Source organism: Coffea eugenioides, unplaced genomic scaffold (genome assembly GCF_003713205.1).
Source record: "Coffea eugenioides isolate CCC68of unplaced genomic scaffold, Ceug_1.0 ScVebR1_3198;HRSCAF=4369, whole genome shotgun sequence".
In the NCBI taxonomy this organism is placed as follows: domain Eukaryota; kingdom Viridiplantae; phylum Streptophyta; class Magnoliopsida; order Gentianales; family Rubiaceae; genus Coffea; species Coffea eugenioides.
This window is the reverse complement of record NW_020863752.1, coordinates 44,891-58,872: the sequence shown is the minus strand read 5'-3', so window position 1 is coordinate 58,872 and position 13,982 is coordinate 44,891.

Genomic DNA, 13,982 nt, shown 5'->3' with positions numbered 1-13,982 from the left:
AAAAATAAAAATTTAATAAATTTAACAAATGCAATAATGGTGAATGCAAGTGCACCAAAGAATTTTTGGGGAGAAGGAATTCTGACAGCTAATTACATAATGAATAGAGTGCCTAGAAAACAAACTCTTTTAACACCTTATGAGTTATGGAATAAAAGAAAACCAAAGTTAAACTATTTTCGTGTGTGGGGTTGTTTGGCATATGTTAGATTAGCCGATCCAAAAATTCCTAAACTAGGAGTTAGAGCTAGAAAGTGTGCATTTGTTGGATATGCCTTAACCAGTAAAGCTTATAGATTTTATGACATAGAAAGTAACATTATAATAGAATCACTTGACGCAATTTTTCATGAAGATAAATTTCCATTTAAATTAAGAAATAGTGGGGGTGAAAAGGAAAAAATAATAAATGAAACCAACTCTACACATTTGAAAAATTTTGGAATTAATGAAAATTTGAGAAGAAGTAAAAGAGCTAGAGTAGAAAAGGACTTTAGACCAGATTATTTAGTTTACTCTGTAGATGGTGATCCAAAATGTGAGAACCCGTAAAACCCTAATATTTTTCCTAGGGTTTATTACCCCTTAATTACATAATTTTTCTGCATTTTCTGGCTTAGAAATATTTTCCTGGTGAATTTTATGAGCAATTATAGTTTTTAGATGTTTTTTCTAGCATTGGTGAATTTTTAGAAAATTAAGATTATCTATTGGATGTGGGACCCACTAGTGCGAAAAGTTCGAAAAAATTCGGCCAATAAGGTTAAGTTTCGGATACTGTGAAAAATTTATCGGGTGTTAAGAGATAAGTAGAGAGTGAGATTTGATTGATGAGAGAGAGAAAAGAAAGGATAGGAATGCATTTATGATAGTGACAAGTGTCACAAGATCATTGGAGTTGACTTAAGAAATACTATTTACATTTTTGACTTTTTTGACCAAAGGATTATATATCTCAAAAAAATCACAAAATTCACCATTTTTCTTCTCATTGTGGCCGAACCTCTCACTTGCAAGAAGGAAGAAAATTCTTCAACATTTCAAGCTTCCAACTTGTCCAAATCCACCAAATCAAGTGTTTAACTTAGTTTTTACTCCATACAATCTTTCCTTCTAGTGATAGTAAGGGTATTAGTGAAGTTTGTTTGAAGCTCTAAGGTGGCCAACACCTCTCTACATCTCTTGATACTTGGTAAGTGATGCTTCAACCTCTACTACACCTAATGATGGTTATAGTATGCTTAGAAGTGGCTTGAGTGTTGGAATATATGATTTATTTATTGGTTTGGCTTGATTTAGTGAAGTTTTCCATTTTATGATGAATTTTCTGGTTTCATATGATTTTGATGGTATGGTTGTTTTTGATGGTTGGTAATAAGGGGCTTTGACTCTAGTGGGTGTGAATTGTTGATAAATGCAACCAATTTTGGATTTGAAGTGAATTGTGAAAAGTTAGGGTTCATGAACCCCTATTCTGTCCGAAATTTTAGGTCATAGCTAGCGGCCGAATTGGACTTTCCTCAAAACATGAAAGTTGTAGGTATTGGTGAGTATGAAGTTCCTGCAAAATTTCAGGGCATTTGGAGTAGTATAGAGAGAGTTATGCCGTTTTTACTGTTGCTGTTTTTGGTGAACAGAATGTGCGGAACTGCGATAGTAATTGCCTATTTTGACTGGATTTGGTTTGGATTTTGAAGTTGGTGTCTTCTGATGAAATGTTACTGGATGTCTTAGCTATCATATACCTTTGGAATTTCGGCATTTGGACTTGTATAGACTGAGTTATAGTAATTACAGTTTTGTGTGATTTGCAAACCTGTTTTGGGAATTCTGGTATAGTATTTTGCATATTTGACCTAGTTGTGTTAGGAACTGGATTGAGTGACCTTCTACATTGTTGTATCTCTGTTTCTTGGCTTCGAAACGGTGGGTCTTACACCCCCATCCGATAATCGTAGTGAATTTGACCCCATTACCGCAAAATAAGGGCAAAACAGTTTTTCTATTTGGGGCCAAGACTAATGCTATTTCTAATTTCTGGTTTGCTATCATGCTTATTTATGCATATGAGACCCTATTGGGGTTGTGTTCAGCATTGTTTTATGACTCGTCGTCGAGTCTCTCTTAGGGCTTGCTTTCATTTTGGTTGTTTCCTAGCTAACTTTTCTACTTGTACCACTTTGAGCCCTGTACGGCTTTTGGGAAATGAGATGACCTTTGGTGTGAAATGTTGGGGCTGATTTGAGGAAATAATGAAGCCTTAATGGCTGGAAAAGTAAGAAATTTAGGGGAAGTGCTGCCCGATTTTCTAGGCCGTTTGGTTCTTTTAAGTTGGATTTGCCTTTTGGTAGAAATGAAAGGACTTTTGGGTTGTTTGCGCCTAGGTCTTCATGCTACCTTTTCGTTTCCAAGGGAATCGTGTTTTTTCATTCTTGCACTAGTATTTATTTGGCAAGGCGTACGACGTGTAGTCGAGCCTCACATGTGCATTCTGTTTACTCGATTCTGGAAGTAAAACCTTCAATTGGTTTATTTTGGTTATTTTAGGGTTTCTTGGCGATTAAGGCCAATCTGAAGTGAAAACTTTTGAAGTTGAGCCGGTGAGTGTACCACTCCCCTCCATTGCCGTTTAACTTGATTTCTGCTCTGCAATTTGTTTAATTTGTTTGAGACGAGGGTGTACTTTATCACACTCGTTCTCTTGTCTGTCCATATGCCAATTTTGAGTGCCTATCTGAATCTGCCGTCTGAATCTGCTATCTGAATCTGCTATTCTGTATCTGTATCTGAATCTGTTATCTGTGTCTGCATCTGTTCGGATTTCTATGACCTATGAGCTCAATCCTGTGGCTAAGTTATTCGAGTCGGGCCGGCAAGGGCCTGGACGATTAGATAACGAACCACGGTAGTCTGTTCGGGGATTTTGGGTATTGAGACCCTGATTCCGGTATACTCGAGTATTACCATTTCTGTTCGGTTGAGGTGAGCAGGCCCGGTAAAGGGGTGTTTGGTGGACGGAATTCGGTGTAAAGAGGGGTCTACGGAGAGTCAACCGGTTTGGATCAAGTATTGCGCTGGAAATTTGGCTCCTGAGAGCCACCCGTATCCTTCTGATTTGAATCATTGGTTCGTTTGCTTTACATCTGACATGTGTATCTGATTTGTTAAATGTGAAATGCCATGATTTTAATGCTATCTGTTTGGTACCTCATTGAGCGCAAGCTCACCCCTTTCCGTTCCTTTTGTTTTCCTTACAGGAAAATAAACCCTTTTGGTCTGGATTTGACAAATGGCTGTCAAATTGAGCTAGTTGAACATATCTTTTGTATAGCTCATGTATTAAAACCCTAAGTGTACTTTTGGGGCATTTTCTCTTTTGATTTGGCAAACCGTGTGTATATATTAACTTTTGAAAACTTTTTTATGTCATTTTGATTTGTAAACGCTAAAGTTCAGATGTGAATGTTTGTTGGCTATTTCGGTTGGGTTCTGACGGGTCGGTCACTATTCATGGTCGACTTCGGATTTCATTTTTTTATTTTGGGTTATTTTACCATTTTGACCTGTTTACGCTCGTTTGTAAGTTCCGGATCGCAATAGATAGCTCTAATCTGATCCGTAGTCCTGGCGAGAGCTGGGCAGGCAGTCCGCTAACCCTTTTGGTTCGCCTTAGGGGAAAGTGGGGCTGTTACATTTGGACCTTTTGGTTTAACTAAGGACTTAGGAAGGGTGGTGCACGCCGTGAGGCCTTTTGTACCCTGCTTGCATATACGTCTACATTTTGTGGCACTTAATTGCCTATATAGAGTAGTTGACATATTGGGCTTATTTTGTGACTTCTTAACTCGTGCTATAACTTTTGATATATGTAAAGAATCATGTCTTGATTCTAAATATTTTTGCAACTTGTATATGCATTAAGTTCTTTTATGCTTAATTATTCCTTTTCTTGCACTTGTAGACTTCTATTAAGTATGGCAGCAGGAATGGGAAAAAGTAGTCGTGGCCGAGGGTTTAGACAACCCCGTACTCGTGAGAAAATTGGTGGATAGTCTTATATAATTTAAGGAGACCCTAGTACTGAATATGAATCGAGAGTAAACTAGAAGATTAGATCTACCAGTGTATAATGGATTAACCTAGTTGAGGACATTGACATGATGACTGCTATCTTGGATCTATCCGATAAGATTTTGGCTAGGGTTTTGATACATTATGGTGGTGACCGGATTTGTTGGGAAACTTTTGGGTTTTGCATCCTCCTTCTAGTCTTCTTGTTTGATTAAGGTACACTACCCAATTTGTAAGCATTGGGATTTGAAATGCTTGAACTGTCTGAGACCGACTAGACTGAGCTCATTTAAGATTTGAATTTGTTTTGGCTAGTGTACTCTTACGTACACTTGACAGACCTGACTTGACTGAAAATAGGGTATCTCTTTCATGCTTGAGCAAGTAGCTTGGTTCGTATATGACCTGTAAGTGGATTTGAATTCTGTGACTGCTTGGGAATATGAATTACTGGGCATAAACTAGGCAAGTGAGTTTCTATTCGTACTCATGTTCCATGAACCTGAAATATTTGGCCCTGCTTTTGAACCTATATATACTTGAACCCTGCTTTTGACTCTGCTTCTGAACTTATTCTTACTTGTGTGGTTGTAGACCGGCTACTACTCCTTAAGCACGCTATTCTTCTGGCAAGGCATGCCTGTTGTGTTTTCAAGCACCACCAGGGATTGAAATTCTTGAACTAAACCTCTCTGATGAGGTATTGCCTGTTGTGTTATCAAGCACCGCCATTCCTTTGGCGAGGCATGCCTGTTGTGTTATCAAGCACCATCAGGGATGAAACTTTGACTTGAGGCTCTCTGGTGAAGTATAGCCGTTGTGCTAACTTGTCGTGTTTTCAAGCACCACCAGGGCCAATTTCTTGAGCTAAGATCCTCTGGTGAAGTTTAGCCATTGTGCTAACTTGTTGTGTTATCAAGTACCACCAAGGATGAAATTTTTGAACTGAGACTCTTTGGCAAAGTATAGCAGTTGTGCTAACTTGTTGTGTTGTCCAGCACCGCCAAGGGAAAATTTTCGACTTGAGAAATTTCGATTTGAGATTAAACCATGTCCTGAATTTTCCGAATATCTGGGACTTTAAGTCCAACTTCGAGCCTTTTGCACGTTTTATCTAGTTACACGATCAACTATCTATTGGATCATGACTATTTGATAAGCTGGATTGGGGTGCTTCTTAGTACTTGATTGTGATAAGTGAGATTAGAGTGATTTTTAGTACGTGACCGACTTTCGAGAGCTATTCTGATCTGATTAGTGCAAGTTGGAATGTCAAGGACGATATTCTTTTAAGGAGGGGAGTCTGTGACGCCCCGAAAGAATGAGTGTGAGAACCCGAAAATTTTTATATATTTTCTAAACATTATTTTGTTTCCTTGTCTATAATTTTATACCTTTCTTCAATATATTAATTTCCTAGACATTTTTATAAGGGAATATAGTTTTCAAATCATTTTCTTGATACAAGTTAGTCCACGTTAAGTTTGAAGTGTATTATGGACGTGGGACCCGCTAGTGCGGTAAATGCGATATATTTTTGACAACTTGTTGGAGTTTTGTATTAAGTGATATTATTTTACAAGGTGTTAGGAGACAATTAGAGGTTAGCTAGATTAATTAGTATGGAGAGACAAGAAGATAAGTTTAAACATTAAAGGAGCCAAGTGTCATGAACCTATTGGGTGTGGACTTTGACCAAACTTTCTTTACCTTTACTAAACATCAAAATTGACCAAAATTTCCTTCATTCTTCTCGCTTGCTTGGCCGAACCATGGAGAGGAGAAAAGAGAGAAAATCCATCATCTTGCACTTCAATTTCTTTCTCCAATCTTGAGTTCTAACCGATTAAATTACAAACCACTTCATAAAACTTGCTAGCTAAGGAGATTCTAAGGTATTGGTGGAGTTGTTTTGGGAGAAAGAAACCTAAGCTACTATCTTTCTTGAGTTGTAAAGGTAAGTTGCTAAGAAATTTCCCTTTGTTCTTAATAAGGATAGATTAGTGATTTCTAGTGGCTTAACATGTTAATTTGTGGAAGACTTCATGGGTTTAAGTAGTGTTTGTTAAATTTCTTATTTAATGGAGATTTTTCTGATTTTATATGATGATCATGGTTTAATCATGGTATGATGGTTTGTAATGGTGTAAAATGAAGCTTGTATATGTTAGTTACGATTATTTGCGGAAAATTTCGGTTTTGTGTGGAAATTTCAGCTTTAGGGTTCCAAACAGGCCTGTTCTGTCTGATTTTATTTGAGCATGTTAGAGACTGAATTAGGCTTAACTTAAAACATAAAAGTTGTAGAAAATGGTGTTATCTATCTGCCTGTAAAAATTCAACTCGATTAGAGCACTGTAGCATGTGAAATGACCAAAATACCCTTGACTGTCCATGAACACTGTTTCGCGCCCAGATTTCTGTTTTCGTGGAAATTTTCATTTTTGACCATGAAAATGCATGATTTGGCTTTGGAGGTCTTCATAAGAAATGTAGGGTTATGTCTTGGCTTCGAAACTCCATAAGATTCATTCTAATCTAATAAGTGTAGCTTCAGTTATGGATATTGTGCCGAAAGGTGTATTTGATAGTTAATGATGTGTATGTGGTTAATTTGAGATGAATTGGTGTTGCTTGTAGGATGGAAAAGTAAGGAAATTAAGGGAAAATACTGTCCAATCTTTGAAAGCATTTGATTGCTTTGAGTTTGAGTTGAAGGCCTTGGACTTGATCGAGAAAACTATCTATGATGGATGAGGATTATGAGCCGTGGTTGGTGAGTGATCCCTCAACTACTTCCAAAGTTACTTTTGAGCTAATTCTTGCTAATTCTTGAACTGATTACTCAATTACTTGCATTGGTTGTTTGATTGCATATCATTTGTGTATGTGTGTGTGCCATGACATAATTTGGCTCCAATGAGCTCCTGGGAAAATCTTGTGCTTAGAACCAACGTATCCACTACTGTTTACACATTCTTTGGAGCACGATGGCTCCTTATTTCTGTTTATCTGTTACCTGATCTAAATGAGCGTTGGATATTTAAGTACAAGAACTTCACTAGCTCACATGAGCAATAAATGTACATTTGATTACTGCATCATGACATCATCTAAATCCTTTATTGTGAAATATACTTGATTGTTGATTTTACTGGACACTCGCTGAGTTTCTAGCTCACCCCCAATTGTTTCTTCTCCCCACAGGGATCGAGGCAAAGGAAGCACATGTAATAAGTTGTTAATGTATCTGGAAGATTATCTCATGTATATTTCGCTTTTGATTCACTTGTAGTTTATATATATTCGTGGAATTTGGGGAAAAATGTTATTTCGTTTATTATTGAGATTGTACCGTAGGTTATTGGATGTGATGATTAAGCTTGTGTAATTTTGGGCCTATATAAATATTTGGAATTGAATTGGTTGTATATATACGTTCCACGCTTAGAATTAGTTTCCGCTTCGCTTATGATATGTAATTCTTGGGAAATTTGATGTAATATTTGAGATTTATATTGTAATTTGTTTGAGGGCTGTAGTGAGTGACTGAGTCCCGGTGAGAATTGGGCAGGCGGACCCTGAACCCTTTGGTTCGCCTTAGGGGGAGGTGGGCTGTCACAGAACCCAAACCCCACTGGCTAGTTCATCGAGTCGAGCCAGCAAGGGCTTGGTCGATTAGATAACGAACCATAGATCTCTAGTTTTGTCGAGTGGAGTGATATCTTCTCGACTAATCGGTATGCTCGAGTATTACAACCTGTGTTTTGTTGGTGTTCGGGCCTGGTAAGGGGGTTGAATGGTGGACGGGTTGGTGTTAAGCGAAGCACTACTAGATTGGTTACTTTACTCGAATGTTGACGGAGTGTCAACTACTACTTGATCAAGCTCTGGTGAAGCAACGGGAATTTGGCTCCTGAGAGCCATCCGTATCCTTATACTTTGATTGTTATTCATAGTGTTATTGTTCCTTTTAGAAAAAAAGAATTTTTCCCTCGCTCATTTTGAGATTTGCTACTTGAAGTTTTATTGCTCACTTTTATGAACTTGTTATGCTCGCTACTTTGCTACCTTGATACTTTCACTTTGAATAATGGTCAACTTGCTATTTGGAACCTCACTGAACTTTAACTCACCCTATTCCGTTAAATTTGTTTTCCTTACAGGGGTACAAGCGAGGGCGTAAGACTGGTACAGGCTAGCATAGTCTAGTTTTTTTGAAATTTTGTGATTGTACTCGCGCTAGTGCTCGATTAGGGTTGAATGTATCTGGAACTCATATATTTTGATATATTTGGGATTGTATGGATGATTGAAATAGAAATGAATGTGTTTGTACGTTCCAAATTTGGAAACTGTTATTTCCTTTACTCGTGAGGTTGTTACCTATTTTATTTGAAATGAGTGAGTGAGTCCTGGCGAGAGTTGGGCAAGCGGTCCGCTAAATCCTAGGGTACGCCTTAGGGGGAGGTGGGGTCGTCACATTAAATGTTATTATATCACCATACTATATTCTTGCCTCATTTGAAATCTTATTTTTGTCTCGTTTAAATTTGTAGTTTTGACTCTAGCGTCAAAAGTTTTCCCTTGTGGTTTGAGCAAGGATAGGTGATACTTTTTGACTAAAAGTTTGTACTTGGGGTTTCGACTACCTTATTCAAATGTTTTTAAGCGTTGAACTTCTTTAGTTCGCTTACCCTATGTATTTGATCACAGGTTTCGAAAGCGAACCCGCCGACCCTTTCACTGAGGAAAATTAACTTTTCTAAATGCAGCGAGAGTTCTAAGTGCATGTTGCACTTCATACTTGCTTGACATGCGTGTGTCCTATGAAATTGCTTGTTATTGAATTGTTTGATATTTGACTTGGGTGAGCATGTACTTTATCTTGCTCAACCCCCTTCTTGCTCGTACTTGTCCCGTTAGTCGTTTGGGCTATTATTTCATCAACTCTTTGTTGTGAATTGTTATTCTATGACTACTTGATTGGTTGGTTGGGTTGTTGTCCCACCAACATAATTGCATGTTGGGAACTCCAAAACCCTATTGGCTAGTTAATCGAGTCGAACCGACAAGGGCCTGTTCGATTAGATAATGAACCCTGAGTCTACTGTTTTGTCCAGTGGAGTGTTATCTCCTAGACTAATTGGTATGCTCTAGTATTACCACCACTGTTTATTGTGGCGTGCAGGCCCGGTATAGGGATTTAAACTGTGAACAGGAATTGAAGTAAAGCAGAGTTCTACGATTATTGGTTTGATAAACGTTAACGGAGTGTCAACCACCTGCGAGATGCCCGAGCTACATGGATCTGACTTTTGGAAGCCTTTGTATCCTTGAATTGGATTGTTACGTTTTAACTTGTGCTCCAAGTATTTGTTTTATTCTTTCTTGAATTAGTCATGAATTAAATATTCTTGTTGGTCGACTGCATGATTTTCTTAGAACTCATTGGGCGAAAGCTCACCGTATATTTGTTTTCCTTAACAGGGGGAAAAGTGTTAGCACCCTGAGAGAAGTGAGCATGCCAGCACTCGGTACATTTTGTATTTCGTACTTTTGGGCTGTAAGCTGAACCTTGAATTATGTATTAAGACATTTTGGAGATGAACGCTTCGGCTTGTAATAGTTAGTATTTATCGGTGATATTGAATGATTTACTAGTACTTCTTGTCTTGAAGTGTTAGTGAGTCCTAGGGAGAGTTAGGCAGGCGGCCCGCCAACCCCTTTGGTTCACCTTAGGGGAAAGTGGGGTCATCACAGTAATCTCATTTGCAAGAGTAGTAAGGAATTCCACATCTCTAGGAGTTTTCTAGTGTTATTTTCATTACTTTTATGTTTATGGTAGTCTAGCTAATAAAGGAGTTTGAAAATCACCGGTAATTGAAAATCTTCCCTGTGGGTTCCATCCTTAATACCCTATACTTGCTCATGACTTGTATTCTTGCAGAAAAATTGCGTGTAGAGTATTTAGAATGTTATAAATGTAAAACTTGACCGTGGATGAACTAATTGTATATGTATACCCCGCGCTCGTCAAGTTTTTGGCACTGTTGCCGGGGAAGATTTGTCAATATTGGTGCTAAGAACAACTTTATTAATTTAGATATGTTTTTCCTTGCTTTTCTTGTTTTTGTTGTGTCTAGTATCTTAATTGTTGTGTTTAGTGTTTTATTCAGTCTTTATTTGTATGGTTTCGTTTGAATTGAGACATCTATTCTTCTTGACTAAATGTGTTTTTAAGTTACTTTGAAACGTTGTTTAGGGGCTCAAGGAGAGTAGAAAACATGAGGAATCAATCCATGAGAGATAGAAGATCGGTAATGGATAGTTATTACATGGAAAACTCCATGGATAGTGGTAACCAAGAAATTATCGAAGGTATGTCTTTTGAAGATGGTTTAAGGTGTTAAAAGGTTAAACTTGATGTTATAAAGTTAAAAATTCAAATGGACACCATTATGAATATACTTGAACAAAAGAGGAATGGTATACTTTTAATTCTAATCATATGATTTGTGACTTGTGTGGAGGTTATTATGCTACTCATACATGTAGACAAGTACAAAATGTGGATTATTATGATGAATTAGGACATTACAATCCTCGTTTAGATCAATATGGTCCTAATCGGGGGAATTCTTATGCTTATCATTGGGATAATAAATATACTTATAGTGATTCTCAATATTTTTATGATTATCCACCCGAATGTTTCCAATATGAATCAAAACCATCTTGAGAATTGGAAATAGAAGGGTTAGTTAATGCACCTTCACCTTCGAAATTAGAAAGTGAACCATTAACTAACGATTCTAAACCATCTTCGGAATTAGCTATAGAAAAGCTAGTTAATGCGACTTCCGATCGTTTTGATAGGGTTGAGGAAAGATTAGATGAATTAACTTCTCATTTTGGTAGAATACACGATCAATTGCATGTTTTGTATGAAGTTATTTCTTCTAATGATATTCACTATGGCCCTAATATGAATGGTGGGAATGTTGTATGTGACAATGGATTAAATTTTGATCAAAATGATGAATCTAATTTGAGTTTCAATGAAGAAATGTCCATTTCACATGATAGTATCTTTGGAACTAACATGTAACCTCAAGAGGTGAGCCTTAACGACTCATTGATAACCCCTCTTGAGGAATGTGTTGAAGGTATAGGCTCTAAAGGTATTATTGCCCAAGAAACCCTCATAGCATCTCCTTTGGTGAGTACTCAAGTGATGCACATTCAAGGTAATATCTACGATTCACTTGAATTGGGTAAGTTACTTCCATCTTTCATATCATTAGAACATGTGGCTTTTGCTATTAGGCCACCATTTAATGATCCACCACGTCCTCTGATGGTGGATTATTCATCAGCAAAGCTTCCTTGAGAAATGAGGCAAAATAATCGAGCCAGCGACTATAAACAAAAGTGCTTGTTGAGAGGCAACCCGATGTTTGATTAAATTTATGTTATTTTGGTGTGATTTTATGTTTAAATTATGTGTTTAAGTTGTTTTGTTGTTTTTCATTGGTAGGTATTGGAAATAGAAGAAAAAATGACCAAATGAGGTAAAAACGGCGAAGTTCGATCAAGGAACTCAACCCCTCGATTTGAGTAAATGTTGTTTCTAATTCGTTAAAAGGGGTTAAAATGCATGTTTTGATCATTTTGCATGTACGTGCATTCAATATTTTGGCAAACTAATGAGATCTAAGATGCATTTTAAGTAATTGGGGTATAAGCACAATTTTTGAAAAGTTAAAAAATTTCTGCAAAAAAACCACAGAATGAAGAAAACATGAGCTCAGAAATACGCAACTTCAAGGCCGCGTATTAAACTCGCGTATTTGGGGACCAATTTAAAAAAACCAAAATACAGGCTGCATTTTCTTTTCTTCTTCCTTCTTCACCTCACATTTTCTTACACACTCATATACCTTTCATCAATCTCCTCTTATACACCATTTTCTTGCAAGAGATCATCCAGCAAACATTATTTGACCTTCATAGAGCTTTTATAACTAATTAGAATTCGTATAAAACATCTCAAAAATCAGATTAAGGCTAGGGTTCATAGTTTCTATCCAAATCAATTGGAGGTCAATAGGGGTGATTTCATAGGGCTTTTTGCATCATTTGCATCACCACACATCACTCTACAAATGTGAGGTAAATTTCTTGAACTTTACTTGGTACTTTATATTCATCATTTGCATATCTTTTGAAGTTAATGATACACTTTGAATGGTGAATTTGTGATGTTATTTGTTGTTATATATAAGCTCAATTATGCTTATTTAACATCTCTAAGTACGTTTAGATGATCGAATGTGGGAATGTGATGATCATGCAATGTTTCACTTTATGCCAATTCCTATTTATGATCAATGTGCTATTTGGTCTTGGAATGTTGTTACGTACAATTGGACGATTCACATGACCAAAATGTGACTTGTTTATGATGTTTACATGCATACATGCACTATATCGTGACATTTTTGGAAAATATGCATTTGAATTTGATGTTATAATTACCGAGAGAAGTAGACATGTTTATACTTCTTATTCTAGGTAAAAAGGGAGATAATTGTGCTAAATGCTTAAAGAGTTTGGGAAATATGGTGTGCTAATGTGAGAGACTTTGACAAAGAGTTATTTGCAAAATATTCTTTATGCCATTGTCACTTTTTTGCATCCTTGACCCTTACCTAGTTTATTTGCTATTTTGCATTTTAGGTTATATTGCAAATGGATTCAAATGGAACTCATGAAGTTTTGAAAAAGCATGGACAATGGATTGTGAAGTTTCAATGTTACACATTTCGATCGCAATAATAAGGGAGTATTACTTTCTTTATCTTAGTTTTCCTTTTTACACATTGAGGACAATGTGCATGTTAAGTGGGGAGGGGAGAAGAATTGAGATTATATATGTTGGTTGTGATTGAAATGATTTGGACTTTGTGACGACCCCACCTCCACCTAAGGCGTACCAAAGGGTTCGGCGGACCGCCTGCCCAGCTCTCGCCAGGACTCACTCACTATCTCAATCGAGTCATGTACACACATCCATGAACCATAAATAACATTCACAATTCAAGCTTATAATTTACATTGATAGAAATCGAGGTACAAAGCCTCAATACACCAAACTAGTTCAAAATGTATACAATCCAAGTACAACATGTTCCATTCGAGGAATAGCGCGAGTACAAGTCAAAAGTCAAAACAATTTCAAGAGCAACTAGACTACGCTAGTCTGTTCACGACTCACGCCTCACTCGTATTCCTGTAAGGAAAACAAATAGCGTGGAATGAGCTAAAAGCCCAGTGAGGTTTCAAATAACAAATTGCCCATTTTAAAAGTATGAATATCCATGTAGCAAGTTAACGGCATCAAAACTCATAAGAGTGGACAATAATATTTCAAGTAGCAAATTTCCAAATGAGCACGTATAAAGTGCTTTTCGATTTTCAAAAGGAACAGCAATCCAATAAGCAATAATCACTTTCAAGTATAAGGATACGGAAGGCTCTCAGGAGCCAAATTTCCATTGCATCTCCAGAGCTTTATCAAATAACAGTTGACACTCCGTCAACTTTCAAGTAGGTAACCAATCCAGTAGAACACCACTTACACGACTCTCCGTCCACCGTTCACCCCCTACTGGGCCCAAAATCCTCAATAAACACGTGTGGTAATACTCGAGTATACCGTTTAGCCGAGGAGATATCACTCCACTCGACAAAACAAGAGACCCAGGGTTCGTTACCCAATCGACCAAGCCCTTGCCGGCTCGATTCAAGTAACTTGCCGCAGGGTTTCTGGAATTCCAGGAAGTGCGCGCACCACAATCAAGTATATCAAGTCAATTGCAATCCATAAACAAGTACAAGTCACGTAA